Source organism: Macaca mulatta, chromosome 11 (assembly GCF_049350105.2).
Source record: "Macaca mulatta isolate MMU2019108-1 chromosome 11, T2T-MMU8v2.0, whole genome shotgun sequence".
Lineage (NCBI taxonomy): Eukaryota > Metazoa > Chordata > Mammalia > Primates > Cercopithecidae > Macaca > Macaca mulatta.
The window spans coordinates 53,033,891-53,056,491 of NC_133416.1; the positions used below are offsets into that span (position 1 = coordinate 53,033,891).

At 38.6% G+C, this 22,601-nt stretch overlaps 1 protein-coding gene across 2 annotated transcripts in view; it reads right to left on the bottom strand.

Moving 5' to 3' along the window:
* Positions 1–22,564, bottom strand: part of SCAF11 (SR-related CTD associated factor 11) — a 77,375-nt gene extending 54,811 nt beyond the window's left edge. For both annotated transcript variants that reach the window (XM_077953930.1, XM_015151524.3), the window contains exon 1: positions 22,343–22,564. The gene's annotated coding sequence lies outside the window, so the exon portion shown is untranslated. The remainder of the gene's footprint in view (positions 1–22,342) is intronic.
* Between the last annotated feature and the right edge of the window lie 37 nt (positions 22,565–22,601).

A 22,601-nucleotide genomic window follows, 5' to 3' on the forward strand; every position in this document is an offset into this window, starting at 1 on the left:
GGACTAGAGAAGACACCAGAATCTGATGCATCATCAAACTGTCAGTAAGTTTACCACCTTTTCCCCATCCAGAATCCCCTGGCCTGGGATTAATAAAGCCTGAAATCTAGAAAGTAGGCATTGGTAACGACAGAGACCAAGCTCTAAGAGAATCCCTCTAAATATAAAGCAAGGTGGGTAACGGGGAGGGGAGTTGGCGGGGAAGGAGTGTCTCCTAATGTTCAGAAAGAGAGGGGTAAACTGCTCCTTTTTTTTTTTCCTTTCACTGTTCCCCATTCCGCTCCTTTTTTTTTTTTTTTTCCTTTCTCTGTTCCCCATTCCTCATGTCCCTATTCCCAAACGATCTGGTGGTAGTAGTGGGTACAACAGTGGCAGCAGCAGGAACCTAAAACTCTTAAGAAAGAGAGGAACCATTCTCACCAAATAAACTCTGGGCCAATCTTGTTGACTTCTCTCTGTCTTCCTGATACTTGGATCCAGACACAGTTGTGGGAAATGGAGTAAATGAAAACCAATTTTCTGGCCAAAAGACAGAAAAGAGTGTCCCAGGGATCTAGAAAATACCATGGATATAACAGACAGGAAAGAACTCAAGAAAGTAACAGCTGTTTTTGGACTCCTAACTCACCCAAGCTGAACATATGTGGATTTAAACCCAAGCAGCACACCACAGACTCTGAAATCTGAAATATAAGATAAACCTCCACACACATCACAGACTGGCTACTGGGTAGTATATACTGAAAAAGTATAAATAGTAATGTAAAGTTTTGAAAACAGAACTGAAGTTAAAAAAAAATACAACCTACAGAAAGCCAGTTGGAACTTGTGACCAACCTGAACCCAGCTGGATCAACTGCCTGTAAAAATAAAAATATTAGCTGGGCACAGTGACTCAAGCATGTAATCCCAGCACTTTAAGAGGCCAAGATGGAAGGATTGCTTAAAGCTAGTAGTTTGAGACCAGTCTGGGCAACAAAAGGAGATCCTCTCTTTACAAAAAATAAAAAATAAAGTAGCCAAGCATAGTGGTGTGTGATTGTAGTCCCAGCTAATCAGGTGACTGGGGCAGGAGGATCCCTTGAGCCCAGGAGTTGAAGGATGCAGTAAGGTACAATCATGCCATGCACTTTAGCCTGGATGCGACAGCAAAACCCTGTCTCTTAAAAAAAAAAAATCCAAAAAACTAAAACAAAAACATCGACATTTTCCAGAGCATTTAAACAAAAAGACAAAGTTTTGTAACATAATGTTCAAAATGTACAGAACACAATCCAAAATTACTTGGCATAGAGAGAGCTGGGAAAAATAACACTCTCATGGGAAAAGACAATTAAAAGAAAACACCAAGATGACACAGCTGGGTGAATTTTCTAAAATGAATTCTGTAACAAGTAGACAAAGATGTAAAGCCAGTATATATATTCCAACAAGTATAAGCAAATACTTTTGAAACAAATGGAAAGCCAAAAGATCACAGCAAACAAATGGAAGATATAAAGAACAACCAAATGGAAACTAAAAAAAAGTGAAAACAGAAATAAAAATACATTGGATAGACTCAACAGTAGAACGGAAATAAGAGTAAAGAGTCAGTGAACTTGAAGATAAACCAACAGAAATTACCCAATCTAAAAAACAAAGAGAAAAATATTGAAAAAAAAAAACAAATTAAAGGCTTAGGGACCTGTGAGGCAGTACCAAAAACCCAACATTCACATCAAGAATGCAAGGAAAGGAAAATCACCGCAGAAAAGAAGAAAAAAGTAGACAGAAGAAGAAAAAGAAGAAAAAAGAAAGAAGAAGAAATAATGGCTGGAAACTTCCTGAAATTTGGTGAAAGGCATAAACTGCTACATTTAAGGAGTTCTCACAAATCTCAGACAGAATAATCCCAATGAAATCCATGCCTGGACACACATCAGAGTCAAAGTGCTGAAAATTACAAAGGAAAACCTTGAAAGCAACCAGAAAAAAAATAATGCATTACTTACGAGGGGGAGGGAGTTTAATGATTTGAATCACTGGTGATTTCTCATCAGAAACCATGCAAGTCAGAAGAAAGGGGAACAACATCCTTCAAATGCTAAAATGGAAAAGAACTGTAAACTTAAAATCCTTTATCTAGTGAAAATATCCTTCAGGAATGAATGTGAAACAAAAGCTATTCAAAGTGGAAGAAAAATGATGAGAATTATTTTCCAGCTCTAAAAAATTCTTAAATGAAGTTGTGTCAGAAGAAAAACAATGTTAGGAATGATGGGAGATCAACAGAAACAGTAAATGCCTGAGTAAACATAGTTAACTATTCTCATCTTAAATTCTTTAAAATATGTTTGGCATTAAAGCAAATATTTGTAACACTTTCTGATAAGATTTCCAATACAGGCATATCTCAAAGACATCATGGGTCTAGGTCCAGACCAGAGTAATAAAACAATATTGCAATAAAGCAAGTCACACAAAATTTTTGATTTCCCAGTATATATAAAGGTTTATATTACACTGTAGTCTATTAAGTGTGCAACATTATGTCTAAAAACTGTACATAGTTGATTTAAAAATAACTTATTGCTAAAAATGCTAATAATCATCTAAGCAAGCCTTCAGCATGGTGGAGGGTCTTGCTTTGATATTGATGGTTGCTGACTAATCACAGGATGGTAGTTGCTGAAGGGCAGGCTGGCTGTGGCAATTTCTTAAAATAAGATAACATTCAAGTATGCCACACTGACCGACTCTTCCTTTAGCAAAAAAATTCTCTGCGTATGAGACGCTATTTGACAGCATTTTACCCACAGCAGAATGTCTTTCAAAATTGGAGTCAATCTTCCCAAACTCTGCCACTGTGTTCTCAACTAAGTTTATATACTATTTTAACAATGTTCACAATGTCTTCAGCAAGAACACATTCCATCTCAAGAAACCACTTTCTTTGTTCAGAAACAACTCTTCATTCAATATTTAATCATAAAATTGCAGGAATTCAGTCATGTCTTCAGGCTCCACTTCTAATTCTATAATAGTTCTCTTGCTGTTTACACCACACCTGTAATAGTTAGTTCCTCCACACAAGTTTCGAATCCTTAAAAGTCATCCATGAGGGTTGGAATCAACTTCTTCACAATCCTGTTCATATTTTAATCTCCTTCCATGAATTACAAATGTTCTTCATGGCATCTAGAATGGTGAATCCTTTCCATTACTTTGCCCATATCCACCCAAGAAATCACTGTCTAAAGCAGCTGTAGCCTTATGAAATGTATTTCTAACAGAATAAGACTTAACAGTCAAAATTACTTCTTGATCACTGGGTTGAAGAATGGATGTTGTGTTAGCAGGCATGAAAACAACATTTATCTCTAAATATTTCCATCAGAGCTCTTGGATGGCTAGGTGTCAATGAGTAAGTACTATGTTGAAAGGAATCTTTATCTGAGCATTTGGTCTCAACAGTGAGCTCAAAATATTCAGTAAACCATGCTGTCAAAGGATGTGTTATCATCCAAGCTTTGTTGTTCCATTTATAGAGCACAGAATAGATTCAGCATAATTCTTAAGAGTCCTGGAATTTTCAGAATGGTCAATGAGTACAGGTTTATAAATTTATAGTCACCAGCTGCATTAGCTCCTAACAAGACAGTCAGCCTGTCCTTGGAAACTTTGAAGTCAAGCACTGACTTCTCCTCTCTACCTATGAGTCCTAGATGGTGTCTTCTTTCAATAGAAGGCTGGTTCGTCTGCATTAAAAATCTTTTGTTTAGTATAGCCACTTTCATAAATGATGTTGGCTAGGTCTTCTGGATAACCTGACGCAGCTTCGGCATCAGCACTTGCTGCTTTATCTTGCACTTTTATGTTATGGAGATGGCTTCTTTCCTTAAACTTCATGAACCAACCTCTGCTAGCTTCAAACTTTTCTTATGCAGCTTCCTTATCCCTCTCAGATTTCATAGGCTTGAAGAGTGTTAGAGCCTCACTCTGGATTAGGCTTTGAGTTAATAGAATGTTATGACTGGTTTGACCTTCTACCCAGATCAGTCAAACTTTCTTCATATCAGTGATAAGGCTGTTTGGTCTAATTTCAATATTGTGGAGAAATAGGGAGGTCCAAAGAGAAGGGGAGAGACGAGGGAACAGCTGGTCAGTGGAGCAGTCAGCACAAAGGCAAACATAAATTATCTGTCTTATATGGGCGCTCGTCGTGGTGCCCCAAAATAATTACAATAGTAACATCAAAGATTACTGATCACAGATCACAACAGATATAATAAAAACAAAAATATCTGAAATGCTGTGAGAATTACCAAACTGTGAAAGAAACATGAAATAAACACAAGTTGTTGGAAAAATGGCGGCAAACCTGCTTGATGCTGAACTGCCACAATCTTCAATTTGTAAAATATGCAGTATCTACGAAACACAATAAACTGAACTACAATAAAAAGAGGTATGCCTATATATGCACATTTAACACAAGACAACTGCAACATAAAGGGAGGAAGGTAAAGGGACATACATGGTGGTAAGACCTCTATTTCACTTCAAGTGGTAAAATATCAATTCTAAGTAGACTAAAATGTTAAGTATGTATAATTCTCAGAGCTACCACTAAAAACATTAGTCAATGTCTTCTGTCACTCTACCTTCATCTCAAGAAGGGTGAGTAAAATACAGTAAGATATTTTGAGAGAGCCCGCATTCACATAACTTTTATTGTAGTATATTGTTATAATTGTTCTATTATTCATTAATGTTGTTAATCTTTCCTGCACCTAATGTATAAGTTAAACTTTATCATGAGTATGTACATATAGGAAAAAACATGATATACATAGAGTTTGGTACTATCTGCAGTTTCAGGCATCTACCTGGAATAGCTCCCACATGGAAAAGGGGGTAACTACTATACCCAGTTCCCTTCAAATCAGTCCAGGTTGGCCAGTTAAAATGGAATACTAAAAAAATGTTTACATAGGCCGGGCGCGGTGGCTCAAGCCTGTAATCCCAGCACTTTGGGAGGCCGAGACGGGCGGATCACGAGGTCAGGAGATTAAGACCATCCTGTCGAACACGGTGAAACCCCGTCTCTACTAAAAAATACAAAAAAAAAAAAAAAATAGCCGGGCGAGGCGGTGGGCGCCTGTAGTCCCAGCTACTCGGGAGGCTGAGGCAGGAGAATGGCATAAACCCGGGGGGCGGAGCTTGCAGTGAGCTGAGATCCGGCCACTGCACTCCAGCCCGGGCGACAGAGCCAGACTCCGTCTCAAAAAAAAAAAAAAAAAAAAAAAAATGTTTACATAACCCAAAGAAGGAGCTTACAGAGGAACAAAAACAGAGGGAACAAACAGAAAATAGACCTGAACCCAAACATACCCATATTTAAAATATGTGAGATGCAGCAAAAGCACTAGAATATTAAATTTCTTCTATCAGAAAAGGTCTCAAATCAGTAATTTAAACTTGCACCTTAAACTAAAAAAGGAGCAAACTATATACAAAACTGGCAGAAGGAAAGAAAATAAAGGAACAGAAATCAATGAAATCAAAAACAGAAAAACAGATAAAAATCAACGAAACCAAAAAAAGCTCATTCTTTGAAAAGATCAATAAAATTTAAACCTCTTGCCAGACTGCTGATGTAGATAGCCTGAATAGCCTTAGGACTATTTGAAGAAATTGAATTTGTAGTTAAAAGCCTCTAGTTAAAAAAGAGACCTCTAGACCCACGTAATTTCCCTGGTGAATTCTAACAAATATTTAAAGAAGAAATTACACCAAATCAACACAATCTCTTCCAGAAAATGGAAGATGAGCACTTCCCAAATCATTTTATGAATCCAGCATTATCCTTATACAAAAAAAAAAAGTACATGAAAAGAACAAATTTATATTCTGCTCCTTATCAAAATAAAAACTATGGTACATTCAATCATATAATGAAATACTGCTCAGCAATAAAAAGGAATGAACTAGCACTTCATTCAACAAATTGGACGCATCTTAAAGGCATTCTATTTTGTGAAAGAAGCCAGTCTCAAAAGGCAACATATTCTAGAATTGCATTTACACGCAAAACTATAGTGATAGAGAACTTGTCAGCAGTTGCCTGGGTTAGGGGAACGTATGACTACAGAGATAGAACAACACAGTTTTTTTTGGCGGGGGTGATAAAACCATTGCAAATCTTGACTGTAGTGGTAATACAGATCTATACATGTATTAAAACTCACAGAACTATATACCTCAAAAAGCTCAATTTTACTGTATATAATAAAAGTTAAATTTTCTTAAGACTAACATGAGAGCAATTTTTTGAAAATATTATGAACTAAAATATAAATTGTTAACATTTTCAAGAAAGGCACTTTTTCACTGTCAACTTCATACTTTCAGTTGTTCCAATTCTTATAACTACTGCCAACACAGAAGCCACCCAAATTATACCGCCACAAGATGAGCTTGGGAGGGGGTGTTTGAATGTTTTATCTCTGCTTTCTCCATTTCTACAGCACTGACAAGTCTGAGACACAACAGATATCCATAACCTGTCGAGATACAGAGATGAAAAACAACAGGCTCAATTTAACAACTCCACTAAATTCTAAGGCAGAGGTGCAGAAACAGATCAGTTCCAAAATCCTAATGATAGCATGGGTGATCACCGAAGGAAGACATCTATTATGACTCCCAGTTAGGTTACACTCTTATGTGACAGTCATCCACTCTATGGGAAGAATGTATTTACAATGCTGTACTTTATTTAAGAAAATAAAAATGAGTGCCTTTTATGTGCCTGGATAGTTTACCATGACAGTCTGAAAAATCATTATATGAGACAGGCTTCCATTATTTTCCAAATAAGAAACAACTGTAAACAGTAGCATATGTCCTTTGATACCTTCAATATATTTATGCAATTGTTGTCTAATAACCCCACCCCTGCTTAAGGTATGGAGAACAGAATACAAAGAGTTGATTACATAATCTTCATTTATCCTCAAGATTCTCATCCCCATTTACTAAAGTACAATGACATAACTAATTTATATGCTAAGGGCAAACCTAAAGCTCTCTTATTTTTATTTCCACCAGGCAATTTCTGAATGCATGTTACAGGTACTTTAAAGGAAAGAGTTATACGTGTGGAAAAGTAGAGTTTACATGTAGAAAACTAAACTTTATGCCTATTAGAGACAAAAAGCAAAAGAGCAATGAGATGTTACAGACTCATTTTATAACCAAACCTCCCAAGAAGACTACAGGAGCACTTGGGATCAACAGCACTGTATTTTCACATCTGGGAGGCAGAATAACAAAGACAAGAAAGGCATCCTGGGTGGAAGTATGGAAGTAGAGGAAGAACTGGTGAATTTTTATCCTTTTAAGAAAAACAGGAAAACTGTCAACTGTATTTTTACTTTAACACTTGGTGTACCTTGGAAAGACTTCTGAGCAGAAATGATAACGCCTGTCCAAATAACAAACAAAGCTCTCTTAGTTCATTTGTGCTGCTGTACCAAAAAAAACAAAAAAAAAACAACAACAACAAAAAAAACCACACTTGAGACAGGTAATTTATAAAAAATAGAAATTTCTCACAGTTGTGGAGGCTAAGAAGTCTAAGATCAAGGCATCAGCAGGTTCAGTGCCTGGTGAGGATCCGGTCCCTGCTTCCAAGATGGCACCTGTTACTGCATCTTCAAGTATTAAGTGGGGGCCTTTCAGGAGGTGATTAGGCTGTGAGGGCTATGCCCTCATGGATGGAATTAGTGCCTTATAAAAGGGCCCTGTTAGTTCTCTCCAGCCCTTATAGAAGGCACTAATTCCATCCATGAGGGCAGAGCCCTTACAGCCTAATCACCTCCCAAAAGCCCCACCACTTAATACTGTTGCATTCAGGATTAAGTTTCAACAAGAATTTTGGAGAGGGCATAAACATTGAAACCACAGAAAAATCCTAAGAGTTAAAGGGTGAGAATTAGTGAAAATAAATGACCACATAAAAATGCTTGTCACAGAAAAATGAGAATGGATTTAATAGGAAAAAAGGGATGATGTTCAAATCACTGCTTCTGAAATTTTACCCCGTTCTGTTTAAACAAGATTTCTAAAACTTTACAGAGTTTCAATTCCAGAAATTAGTTTCTTTTGCAAAATGCTGAAAGTTAACTTTCATTGGTTTCTCGAGAATTGATCACTTTCTTCATACTAATCCCTTACAAATTGGTACAAGTAGCTATTATAAAACCCAGATGGAAAAAAGCAATTATCTTGCACAGTATAAACACAACATCTACTCTTTTCTCTAGCTATGCCTATTATATGAATTTCTGAAACACAAACTCATCCTGCTAGCTATCTCAGAGATAAGTACAATTATGTTACATAAATGTATATGTATCAATGTGTCCTCATATGAATATTTTACACATAATTTAAAGAAGAATTTCACAATCCTACTCCTATGAAATACTACAACTCTAACCCAGATACTGGTCATAAGTTACCCAACAACTCACCTGAATACCATCTCCTTACAGTATTTAAGTAACTAATTAAGTAACATTTATCTGAGTCCAGTGGTAATAAATAGCAGTTAACTCTATGTTCCATTCTCTTAAATTAGCTCTATTTAGTGAGTGATTTTCATGCCCTTTTAGTGCAAAGAACCTGAGAGGAGAACGACTGGATCAAGACTGTCCTGCTCCACCAGGTTCCAAAATACCATTAGCATTCCTCTTCCCAAAATACACTAATAGGAAAAACTAAACTGATATTAGTAAGATACCAGTTGTCAATGTCTTAAGACATAACCTAATGTATCAAATCATTTAGAATAGTTTGCTTTAGGGAAACAGGGCAGCTGATTTATAAATTAACAAAATAAAGAAATAATTGTTAAAGAGTATATATAGTTTGTTTTTGGAAGAGACAACTCAGACCAAAATGATGCTGTTAGAGATTGAGTGATATTGGGATTATCTCCTAAATGTAATCTTATTATAAATGCTACAAACTGCCAACTACTTTTTCAAGTGAAATCTCTAACTGGTCAGTCTTCTGCTATGTTCGCCATGACTAACACAGGATATGATTTGTTCGACACCATAAAGTGTATCAGTAAGACATGTTAATGAGAAAGGAAACAGGGATGAAGAGTCAAAAATGATGAATGAACACATCCCTAAAACAAACTATTCTAAATGATGTGATAATTTAGAGAAGTTTTACAAATCCATGCCAAAAAATAACCTTGATATTAATCCAAGTCCCTTAAAGTTGTATCAAAACAACCCCTAAACAAACAGCCCCTTAGAGCTGAGATTCCTGTCTTCCAAAAAGATCAAAAAACTGAAACACCGTTCTCCCATTTTCTGAAGAATAAATATAATCTGTCATCCTTGAATAAATACGTTTTTGTTTTTTATTTCATTTCCCCTAGTTATTCTAGCTACAGATTAACTTTAGGCTGTTTACAGGGCTATTCAGTCTGAAAATTTGGAGTATTCTCCCTAGTCTACTGGTTTTCAAATTTCTTAAGTTTTATAAATATTTGATTCAAATTTTATTTTCAGATATATTTTAGAATATGGTTTTGGCTAACACAAAGTAGGCCCCATTATAGCCTACCTCAAAAAATCTGGGCAGAATACTAAATAATTCATCTAAGTACTATACTCTGAAAAGTAAATTAAAGTGGGTGAAATGTGGAGGGGAGTAAAAACCTAGAGAAGCAAACTGCATTGAGTCTTCCCGTTTTATTTTTCATCTTTTCTCTGATAGCTTTGTCCTTAGGGTGGTTACATGGTGGCAGTGGCACAGGCGGCTAAAAGTCTGAGAGAAGCCCCATTTTTCTGGGCATTTCTAGCCAAAGGAACCAGGAAAAGGGGACACTGCAGGGTAGAGAAAAAATCCTGGAGAGTCTGATCAAGAGGATTCCTTAATTCTCTGCATGAATCTACACAAGTCCTAGCTGAGCTATGCAAGCATTCAGTTAGCACAGGACAGACCCAGGGCAATACAGCAAAGGCTGTGAAAACTAAACTAAAGGTGAACTATCACCCCCAAAAGGTAAGAAAAAGTTTGCAGTCTGAGGCCAGGCATGATGGCCCATGCCTGTAATCCTAGCACTTTGGGAGGTAAGGTGGCAAGACTGCTTGAGCTCAGGAGTTCAAGACCAGCCTGGGCAACATAGTGAGATCTCACTGCTACCAAACAAACAAAAAAAAATTAGCCAGGTGTGGTAGTGCACACAGGCAGCCCCAGCTACTTGGGAGGTTGAGCTATGGTCATGCCACTGCACTCCAGCCTATGCAACAGAGATCCTGTCTCAAAAACAAAACAACAACAACAACAACAACAAAAAACCCCACCAAAATGTATGGTCTGAATCTAATGGGCTATTTGCTAAAACAAAACATCTCTAGAAGGCTATTTACACAGCCTAGAGTCGATATAACATAATATTATCCAGGATACAGTTCCAACTTACTTGACATTCCAAGCACCAGAAAATGTGACCAATTCTCAAGGGAACAGACAATCTATAACTGCCAACACCAAGATAACTCAAATATTGGAATTACTGAGGACTTTACCTATTATAACTATGCTCTATGGAGAAAAAAATAAACACTTTCAAAAAAAGAAAAGACAGAATTCTCAGCAGTGAAATAGTAGGTATAAAAAATTAAAATTTTAGAGGTAAGAAATATGATGTCTAAAAAAAGGGTACAATAACAGAATAGAAATGCAAAGAAGTCAGTGAACATGAAGCCAAATTAAAAGAAATGATCTAATCTGAAGAAGAGAGAAATAAAAGGAGAAAAAAAATAAAGAGTCTCAGGGTCCTGTGGACAACATCAAAAGTTCTGTCACTGGAGTACCAGAAACAGAAAGAAATTGGTACAGAAAAAAAATACTGGAAGAAATAAGGTTCATAAGCCTCCTAAACTTGAAGAAGGGCACAAATTTAGAAATTCACCAAGCTCAGAGAACACCAAATAGGATAAATGCAATAGAAAAACAAGCTTATAAATTATAATCAAAGGCCGGGCACAGTGGCTCACACCTGTAATACTAGCACTTTGGGGAGCCAAGGCAGGTGGATTGCCTGAGGTCAGGAGTTCAAGACCAGACTGGCCAACATGGAGAAACCCCGTCTCTACTAAAAATACAAAAATTAGTTGAGCATGGTGGTGGGCACCTATAATCCCAGCTAGTCAAGAGGCTGAGGCAGGAGAATCACTTGAACCCGTGGCGGCGGAGGTTGCAGTGAGCTGAGATCGTGCCACCGCACTCCAGCCTGGGCAAAAAGAGCGAAACTCCATCTCAAAAATAAACAAATAAATAAATCATAATCAACTGCAACAAAGCAAACATGAAGAAAAAAATCTTTTTTAAAATTTATTTTTATATCAATAGTTTTTGAGGTACAGGTGGTTCTTGGTTACATTAATGAGTTCATTAGTGGTGATTTCTAGGATTCTGGTGCAGTTGCCACCTGAGCAACGTTACACTGTACCCAGTATGTAGTCTTTTATCCCTCACTCCCTGCCAACCTTCACCCTGAGTCCCCAAAGTCCACTGTATCCTTCTACTTACTTATTTTTGAGACAGAGTTTTGCCCTGTTGCCCAGGCTGGAGTGCAGTGGTACGATCTCAGCTCACTGCAATCTCCACCTCCCAGACTTAAGCAATTCTCATGCCTCAGCCTCTGGAGTAGCTGGGATTACAGGCACACACCACCACACCTGGCTGATTGTTGTATTTTTAGTAGAGACGGGGTTTCACCATGTTGGCCAGGCTGGTCTCAAACTCCCGGCCTCAAGTGATCCGCCCACCTCGGCCTCCCAAAGTGCTGGTATTACAGGCATGAACCACAGTGCCCAGCCCAAAGTCCATTATGTCATTCTTATGCCTTTGCATCATCATAGCTTAGCTCCCACTTATAAGTGAGAACATACAATATCTGGTTTTCCATTCCTGAGATACTTCACCTAGAATAATGGCCTCCAGCTCCATCTAAGTTGCTGCAAAAGACATTATGCCTGAGTAGTATTCCACGGTGTATATATACTACATTCTCTTTATTCACTTAGTTGATGGGCACTTGAGGTTGGTTTCATATCTTTGCAATTGCGAACTATGCTACTATAAACATGTGTGTGCATGTGTGTTTTTCATCCAATGACTTCTTTTCCTTTAGGTACTGAGTAGTGGAACTGTTGGATTGAATGGTAGATCCCCATATGTCCAAAATATTATTTCAACATGTAATAAATTTAAAAATTATTACAGATGTAATCGATTTAATAATTGTTTAATGAGCTATTTTACATTCTTTTTGTAAAATCCAGTGTGTATTTTATACTTACAGTACATCTCAATTCAAATTAACCACATTTCGAGTGCAAGAGTCACATATTTAGTTACTGGCTACTCAACTGAAGCATGAAGCTCTAATGCAACCACTAAAAAATAATGCGAAGAGATAAGAGTTAAAAAACCAAGGGATACATTGAAAATAAAATATCAAAATATATTCATATAATCTAAAAAAGGACAGACACTTTGGGAGGCTGAGGCAGGAGGATTGCTTGAGGCTGAGTTCAAGACTAGCCTGGGTAACACAATGAGACACCTACCTCTACAAAAAATTTAAAAAATTAGCCGAGTGTGGTGGCATGCACCTGTAGTACTAGGTACTCTGGAGGCTGAAGCAGGAGAATTACTTGAGCCCAGGAGATTAAGGTTGCAGGGAACTACGGCCATCCCATAGCATTCCAGCCAGGGGACAGAGCGAGACCTTGTCTCTCCCCACACCTCCCAAAAAAGGAAGAAAATAGAGGAGCAAACAGTAATAATTATATTAAATGTAAATAATGTCAATAATTGTGCACACCAATTAAAAGAGATTATCAAACTGGATTTTAAAGAAAGACTGAATTATATGCCTGTCTACAAGAAACTCCCTTTAAAAATAAAGATAGGTTAAACGTATAGACCAAGATACGCCAAACAATACAAACAATAATAAAAGATGGTTGGAATGGCTATATTAATATGAACTATATTTTAAACCTTTTTAAAGAGTCTAATTGGATTTGTTTACCCTCCATTCAGTTTTAATTATATCTAGTTCTGTGGCAGTTTTGAAACAACGAAGCTATTTCCTTTCATGCATCTCCCTCACATTACTCATGTTGATGCATTAAGTAACTGGACATGCACAGCAGTTCCTAAAGAAATATGACCTATTACATTAAAACTGTCCTATCTGATGGGTTTTCTATGATGAGGTTTTCAGGTGAATGATAGCTTATAAATTTTTTGAGTCATTAATATTTATTCCCCATTATAACAGTTTACCGAAACATTCTTCTTGACAAGCCATCTAGGCATACAAAATAGTGCTATAAGTATATTTACATTTAAAAAAGTCACCTATCAGGGCTGGGTGCGGTGGCTCATGACTGTAATCCCGGCAATTCAGGAAGCTGAGGAGGGCAGAGGTCAGGAGTTCGAGATCAGCCTGACCAACATGGCGACACACTGTTTCTACTAAAAATACAAAAATCAGCCAGGTGTAGTGGTGCATGCCTGTAATCCCAGCTACTCAGGAGGCTGAGGCAGGAGAATTGCTTGAACTTGGGAAGCAGAGGTTACAGTGAACCGAGATTGTGCCACTGCACTCCAGCCTGGGTGACAGAATGAGACTGTGTCTCAAAACAAAAAAAAAAACAAACAAGACCTATTATTTGTAAACTGTTTGATCCCAGAGAATTTTTAAAACAGTGTTGTTTTGGCTGCTCTCTTTCATGTTTGTATTTCTGTTTTGGTTTGCTTTAAGCTGCTAAATAACTACTGTGGTCAGGGTACTAAGCCTGGTATTGGAATAAAAAGACAGATTAAGATACTGTATCCCTTCCTGGTACAAAGAGTAGACTTGGAGACATAGGATACAGAAGATGAACAAGATAGCATATGCTAAGTGCGAAATTTAAGAAATAGGCAAAGAGTTCCTAAGACATTTTTTAAATGTACCAGTGGGGGAGTAACTAACGACTGAGGCAAGTAAAGAAAAAGAAAAATAATAAAGTGCAAAAAGTTAATGTTCTTCAGTCTAAATTAAGACTTAAATTGTGTTTTCTTAGGTGGACTTCAAGTCCACCTCTCTCCCATTTATCTGTTTTTAGAGTTGTTTATAAGATGTTTAAATTGGGGATTTTGAGCTTAATGCAGTAGCAGAAACGTGGCGGCAGTGGGGAGATGGAAAGTAGGGGAAACCAGTCAGGAGAAAATGGAAAGAAGACTACATATCAATAAAGAAGGCCTGATTAAAGCTAAGCTCCCCTAGGGCACAGACCTAATAGACACATAGACATCAACAAACCTGGAGTTCAGAACTATGGGTAGAGTGAATGCCTACAACATACTAGGTAATGAACTACACATTCTGGCATGCCTTTCCACGTTTAATCTGCAAAATACCAGAACACGGTACATTTAAAAACTTAAAACACCGTCAATACTGAACAATAGAACACCGCATTAAAAAGGCTTAAAAATCACCCATTAAACAGAGCTAACTTAAGAGTATGAACAAGAGACAGAGTTAGTTGCTATTACCACTGGACTTAGATAAATGTTATTAAAAAATTAGGTGAGGAAATTGAGATACTGATTAGATCGCCTATAAAAGGTGACAGTCATCTAGGACAACCAGAGTTCGAAACCAGGTCTGACTGACTCCTAAACCTACACACACATACACAAACACACACACACACGCACACACAAAAGACTAAACTAATTTTTACCTTATTGTCAAAATTACGATAAAAAGACAACCCTAAAAGTACATCTGAGAAGTCTAGAGTAAAAAAAGGATAAAAAAGGAAGTTTAGTCTTATCCCTAACAGAGATGTGAGTCTCAAGAGAGTTTAAATGTACTCTAAAGGGTTTAAATTTGAAGACTGAAAACACTTTTAATTTTCACTAAAAGTGTTGGTATAATAATCTTTTACAAAAAGGAGTAAGTATAAACTTTAAAAGAACACGTCTGTATGCTGGTATTCTGGCTAGAGGCATTGGAGACCAAGTTAGTGAGCAAAATGCCCATGTTAGGAATAGTGAGGGAACCCAGATTAAGGTACTAGAGCTCAAACAGAATGGTAAAGTCTTCAGTATGGGGTATCTAAGAAGTATGGAGTAAGGGGTGCATCCCAGGACAGGATGTCAGAGCCTAAGTGGAGAAAAAAGTTAAGGCAATGGGAAACTGGCCATATGCAGGGGATTTATCAAATTTAGTAAGTAATGACAATGAGTCAGAGTTCTCCTCGTGAGAAGGGAGTTATAAATTTGGTAATGGAAAAAAAGAGAACAAATCTTGTGGACTGAAATTGGAGAAATTAGTACCAATTCATGGTTTTCTACCCACAGACATCGAAATAATTAGAGCATCCAAATCTTGTTTGCTAAATACCTTTCTCCACTAAAAGCAACCACTCTTTGGAGGAATGGTTGATTCCAATGCTGGGGCAGGGAAAGTACAAGGTAAGCTTCATTTTCTTATGCCCAAAAGGAAGGAAGTGGCTGGGTGTATGGTGGCTCACACCTGTAATCCCAGCACTTTGGGAGGCCAAGGCAGGCAGATCACTTGAGGTCAGGAGTTCAAGGTCAGCCTGGCCAACATGGCAAAATCCCGTCTCTACTAAAAATACAAAATTTAGCCAGGTGTAGTGGCCCACGCCTGTAATCCCAGCTACTTGGGAGGCTGAGGCACAAGAATCACTTGAACCCGGGAGGCGGAGTTTGTGGTGAGCCAAGATCCCCACACTGCACTACAGCCTGGGCAACAAAGCAAGACTCCACCTCAAAAAACAAAAAAGGAAGTATGAAGAACAAGTCAAAAGAAAACAGAAACTATCTTGAAGGGCTTTCAATAGCCAAAGCTAAGACAATCTCGGAATAAATAAATAGCAAGTTTAACAAGGAATGGGCTATTTTTACAGTCTCAAAATACTTTTCCACAAAAATACATGTTAATTACCAATGGGACAAAAGTAACTTTACAGTGAAGAAGCTTGGATGATATTACCTCAATCAAGTTATCATAGTGCACACTATGTGATATCAAGTTATCATGTCATCAGTAATGAGGCAAACAGAAATTGTATGCCATTTGATCGGACACAATGAGAAAAATGCAACATCATTACTGTCAAATAGCGTACAACCTGAATCTAAACATAAGGAAATATCTGGCATCCTACAGAAAGAAAAGTACATCTAGAAAAAAAAAAAAAAAAGAAAGTATCATGCAAACCCAAATGGAGAGACATTTTGGAACAGAACTAATCTATAAGCTTTAAGGAGTACAAACAAGGTCATGAAAGTCAAGACTGGGGGACTGTTCCAAGTAGAAGGAGTCTAAAAAGATGTTACAGTTAAATGCAACACAGAATTCTGAATTATTTTGTTACAAAGGAAATTACTGTGGAAACTGGCAAAACTTGAATGTGGTCTGAGGTTAGATTCTAATAATATAGGAAGATTAATTTCTTAATTTTTTTTTTTTTTTTTTTTTTTGAGACAGGGTCTTGCTCTGATGCCCGGACTGTAATGCAGTGGCACAGTCTTAGCTCACTGCAGCCTTGAACCTCCTGGGCTCAAGTGATCCCCCCATCTCAGCCTCCTGAGTAGCTGAGACCACAGGTGCATGCTACCACACCTAGTTTTGTTTCTTTTTTGTAGAGACAAGTTCTCACTATGTTGCCCAGGCTAGTCTCAAACTCCTAGGCTCAAGAGATCCTACTGCCTCTGTCTCCCAAAGTTCTCGAACTGTGAGCTACCGCACCATGCCAGTTTCCTAATTTTGATGGTTATACTGTAGTTGTGCAACACAAAATCCTTGTACTTGTTTGAGGTGATGAGACTGTACCTGCAACTTACTCTCAACTGGTTTAGGAGAAAAAAGGTCTTTGTAGAGTACATGGAGCTTAAGTGGGATTCTACAATTTACTCTCAAAAGACTCAAGGGGGAAAAGTTCTTTGTACTGTACTAGGAACTTTTCTGAAACTTTGAGAATTTTTTTTTACAGTTACCTATAAAATTCACTTACAGAAGATAAGCAAAGCAGTGTTCCTTTTAAATGAAGAACAGTATGACAGTATGTATTTTCACCTCTTCTTTTTATAAGACCCTGCTTTATTATTTAGGAGATTGTCAATGACCTTTGGTCTCTATCTGCATCGTCCAATATGATAACCACTATTCAGTACCTCAACTGCACTACCCACTTTGCAAGTGCTCAACAACCACGTCACTATCAGTTACTACACCGGGCAATACAGATTCAAAACATTTCCATCATTACAGAACTGTCTACTGGACAGCACTGATCTAGAGGTTGACAGGCCTCTAGATCAGTGAAACAACCGAAGACTGAAAGTCAGATGGACCCAGGTATAGATACTTAGCAACTTCTCTGACACTTAAGTCATTTAACTTCTCCAGAACCCCAGACTCATTTCTGTAAAATGGACTAATACATTCAACATTGCAAGGCTACTGAAAAGATCAAATGAAAATTTATGTAAAATGTCTACAACAGAGTGGCTGACACATAGTAAATATCTGATAAACATTAGCTGTCTTCTGTAATATGGGTGATAATTAAACTTTGATCTCAATACTTTTAGATCTAGTTAAGCAATTATAGAAGCATCACCTTACTGTCCTGCTTGTTCAAAGGGCCAATGAACTTCACATTGTTACAGTCAACAAATTTTTTTTTTAGTTCTTACCTTATTAAACTTTTATCAACACTTGACCCAACTCTCTCTTCTTGACTTCTCTCTCCTTGTAACACTCTCTTCCTTTGGTTTCTGTAACACCCCACTCACCCTCTACTTCTCTGATCTTCACAGTATTCTCTGGGAGCTCACATTCTTCCAGCCAAGTTTTCTAAATGTTAGAGGTCATTGTGGTTCCATCCTAAGCTTTTTTCCCCCCAAGTTATATTCCCTCACCTAGGCAATTTCATCCATACCTATAGTTCCAATTATCTGTATGGGTGACTCCAGTTTTCCATTTCCGGCCCATATTCCTCCTCTGGATTTTAGAACCATACATCTAATTACTTACAGGAACTTCTACCTGAAAGCTCCAAAGGTACTTTAAGCCTGATATATTAAAACCAAAAGAGCTCTTGTCCTTATCTGGCACAACCTAGGAATGTAATCCAGAAGTCATCTTTCAAATTTCTTTCTCCCTCACTTTCAATCTATTAACTGAGGCCTGCTGGTCTCAAATCCCATCCACTGAGCCCATCTCCACAATTATCATCCTAATTCAAGTTATCCTCATCTCTCCCAGACTACTAGAAAAGCCTGCTAACTAATTCTCCCAGATCTCCTCTTGCTGCCTCTCTCCTCCCTTTCAATACATATCACCACAATCCTAGTTCTGCCTTCTGGAACTATAAGAAATTAATATGGCTTCTAAATGACAACATTTTTAACAATAAGATAGTTATACTGCTTGATATGGTTTGGCTGTGTCCCCACCCAAATCTCATCTTGAATTGTATTCCCATAACTTCCACCTGTTGTGGGAGCAACCTGTTGGGAGATAATTTGAATTACAGGGCAGTTTCCCCCATACTGTTCTCATGGTAGTCTCACAAGATCTGACGGTTTTAACAGGAGTTTCCGCTTTTGCATTTTCCTCATTTTCTCTTGCCACCACTATGTAAGAAGTGCCTTTCTCCTCCCACCATGATTCTGAGGCCTCCCTAGCTATGTGGAACTGTAAGTCCAATTAAACCTATTTTTCTTCCCAGTCTCAGGTATATTAGCAGCGTGAAAACAAACTATTACACTGCTCTACTCTTAGCTGAGGCATTCTTAGCTCCTTCTATATTAAGACAAATGATAGTTTCAAGGTCACATACTGTCACACTCCTCTAAAAACACACACCCCTTAGGCTGGGTGTGGGGGTTCATTCCTGCAATCCCAGCACTTTGCGAGGCCAAGGTGGGAGGATTACTTAAGCCCAGGAATTTGAGACCAGCCTGGGCACCATAGTGAGAGCTGTGATCACACCACTGCACTCCAGTCTGGGAGACAGAGTGAGATGCTATCTGAAAGCAAAAACAAAACAAACAATAACAACAAAAAACAAGGACCCCTGAAATGAACATGGCTCATGTGCATGGATATAAGTAACTGGGCAGTTTATGCCACAGAGACTTGCTTAGTCTAAACTTTCAAACCACAATCACTATTTGTAATGTTTATAGCTGAAAGCATGTTAATTCATTAACTTACATGTAAGGCATTGTTCAGGTGTTTAGGGACAAAACAGTGACCAATACTGACAAATGCTGACCTCACAGAAGCTAAATTAGAGTGAAGAAAATAAACAATAAACCTCAGTTAGTAAATTACACAGCATGTTGCAAAATGATAAATGCTATGGAGAAAAATCTGGTATAAAAACAGATACGAAATACCGGGGGGAAGGCTGTTGTTTTACGCATAGTAGTTAGAAAAGACCACAACAGCATAGGGGAAAGGAGATTGGAGAAACAGTGAGGAGATGAAGTCAGAGAGAAAGAAGACACTCAAATCATAGAGCCTTGTAGACCATAGGAGTATGGAATTTACTATGACTGAGAAGGGAAGTCATCTGAGAATAGAAGTTACATGACCTGACATTTTATCAGGATCACTCTGGCTATGGAGTGTTAAAGACTGTAGATCAGCAAAGATCACAGTGACTTTTTAGGAAGATATTTCTGAAAGCAAAATAGTGGTTGTGTTTTTATGCTTTGTATTGAATTTTTATGTCTCTATGTACTAGGAATTCATATATTAAGTTGATAGATACAACTAAAAAAAATATATAATGCAAAGATGAGTTTTGGGAATAGCAAGAAAATGATACTGGATATTTTAACTCTGGGCTCTACTCAGTATTACTTCTGAGTAATAGTATTACTAACAGTATTACTGCTCAGAAGCAAGACAAGGTGCAAGGCTATTAATTTATTTTGGGGGACAGACTATAATTAAAAATCTGGATTTTAAGTTTATTTCACTGGGCAAGGTAAACCTTGTCAAGGTACAATTTACATCATTAAAAGACAAGAGCAGGTGATAGCAGGGTTTGCTAAAGGGAAGTTACAATGAAAATTAATCTACAGTTGACTTCCCTTTTATTACTTTTATGCCTGCTACTCTCTTTAAGATGCTACGACTATCTCCGATAGTATACTTTAAAAGTTCAGTATTAAGTTGATGGGTAGTATAATACTGCACTTTCTGATTACTAAAAGATGTTATTGATGATGAATCAACAGTATCATGTAACTGCACTGATTCATCCTATCTCTGTGAATAAAAGCACAGGTTTTCAAGAAAACTGTCTAAGCCCTAGCTGGTGCCAAACGACGATAGGGAGCTAAGTAACTCCTGAAAAGTTTTGATCTTAACACACTGGCCCCATTACCACACGAAGGTATTAACAGAAAAAGTAAAAAAACTCTCCGTAATATATCCTCCATGACATGTTTTCAGGCAACATATTTAGAAACTTTAAATTTTCTTCTACAGTTTTCTTCCCCTTTATACTGAAGAATGTCTTTAAAGCATGAGTATACTTACAGTAAGCAAACATTCAAATTTTACCCCAATGAAATCTTAAAATGTACTCAAACCCTCAGGCAAAAAGTTCACTATCTGAATGTGAAAAACTGAATGACTGTTAAAAGATTTGCAAGCACCAAAAAATACTTTGCAAGCACCAAAAAATACAGCTAAAATACAGCTACCCTAAGAACTACTATTTTTAAAAAACTCACATTGCATAAAAAATGTAAATTCAGATTATCCGATAGGATAATATAGAACACAAGAAATCCAAAGACAGTTTCAAGATTTCATTTCTCTTGCCCACCGAGTTAAAACAACAAAAACAAAAGGCCCATGAACTTTTTTCTTGCATCTTTTGACCAAAATAGTGAGATGATCAAGCCAACTGCCAAAGAAACAGGAAAGAGAAAGCAATTGTTTAGAAACAGACTTGATTACACGTCAAAATTTTAATACAATTACTAATAAAATACAAAAACCGTTATTTTAAAATGTACTGCCCTGATATTCTGCTGCTGAGGCAGGTAGTGATATGTAGAAATTAATTTTTCTTTTTAAAATGAAAAAATGCATTTATTAATATGCTTTTCCCAAATTTCGGGGGTAATTCCCAAAGCGGAGAAAATGTAACATCAGCATCTACTACACAAAGCATTAAAAACATTTTTCAGCAGTTTTGCTTACGTATCTTAGGTCAGTGGTAGCATGTTAGCCAAAATGTAACCCAAAATGAATGAACAACAGTCATTCACTGTACGTAATACAGGTAGACACTGTATGTAATACAGTACGGAAATATATTGAAGGTATTTCAAAATTCAATATTTGAATCTGTGAATGTCTAAATCTAGTACTCTAAATCGAGCGTCTACTTTTGAAACAATACTCCAAAATACGTGTTGGTGGCAAGACCGCCAGCCATCTGTAAGAAATCTTTCTAATGGTTCAAAATTCCTAAGTCTGAGGAGGGGCGACCGATTAGGCTAAATTGATATCTCCCGGCCCCGTAGTTGTCAGCCCAGGTAGCGAATTTAAAACACTGGGGGTGGGTGAGTAGTTTGAAGTTCAGATCACGGAGTGAAAAAGGCTGATGCTTAGAAGCGCCGGCTCTTCCCCATTCGCGCACACGAGAGGTCACGGCGTAGTAAAGTTTGGTTTCACTAGCGGGCTTGGAGGCTCGCGACCAAAGTCTCCCAAGAAAAGCCCACCCCGCGGTCGGGAGCGCCCGGAAGCTCAGCAGGACACGTTTCCACCGCAGGGAGGAGGGCGTCTGCGGCGGTTCTGGCGTGGAGCCCCTTGTCCCCCCGTAGGACCCTGCACTCGGGCGGGGACGGGCTTCGCCGGCTAAGGCGGCGGGAGGCGCGTAGGCCACAAGGAGGAAATGGGACGGAGTGCGACAGAGAGGCGGCGGCGGCCCAGGGTCGGGTCGGGCCGGGCCTCCCTCGCGGGGCAGCGAGAGGGAAAGCGGCCCTCCCGGCCGCAGCCTCCCCCACCTCGAGAGGCAGCTCCAACTTTCCTCCCAGCGCACGACGTCGCACGGGCCGCGCGAGATTCCGAAACTTTGTCAGCCCTCCCGTCGCCCTAGGCCCGCTCCAGCGCTCTGCGCCGGCCGCTAACCCTCGTCTAGCCCAGACAGCTGCCCAAGCCCATCCACCCCGCGGGTCGACCAGTGTTTACCTCAGGCCGAGGTCGAGGCGCTCGGTCTGGCCGCGGCCACACAGCAGGTTCCCAGGTCCCAGTCACTCCGCCAACAAGTTCCCCAACATGGACTCCTTCGTCCGCTTTGTGGTGTTATAGGATCTCTGGGACACTGACTCCGCTGGCTCGGTCCGGAGGCGGCGGCGAAGCAGGGAGCGACCCGGGTTGCGCTGCTCCGCGCGACTTGCGCCACCGCTACTCCCCCTTCCCCCGCCTTGTCTAGCCTCCTCCCTCCCCT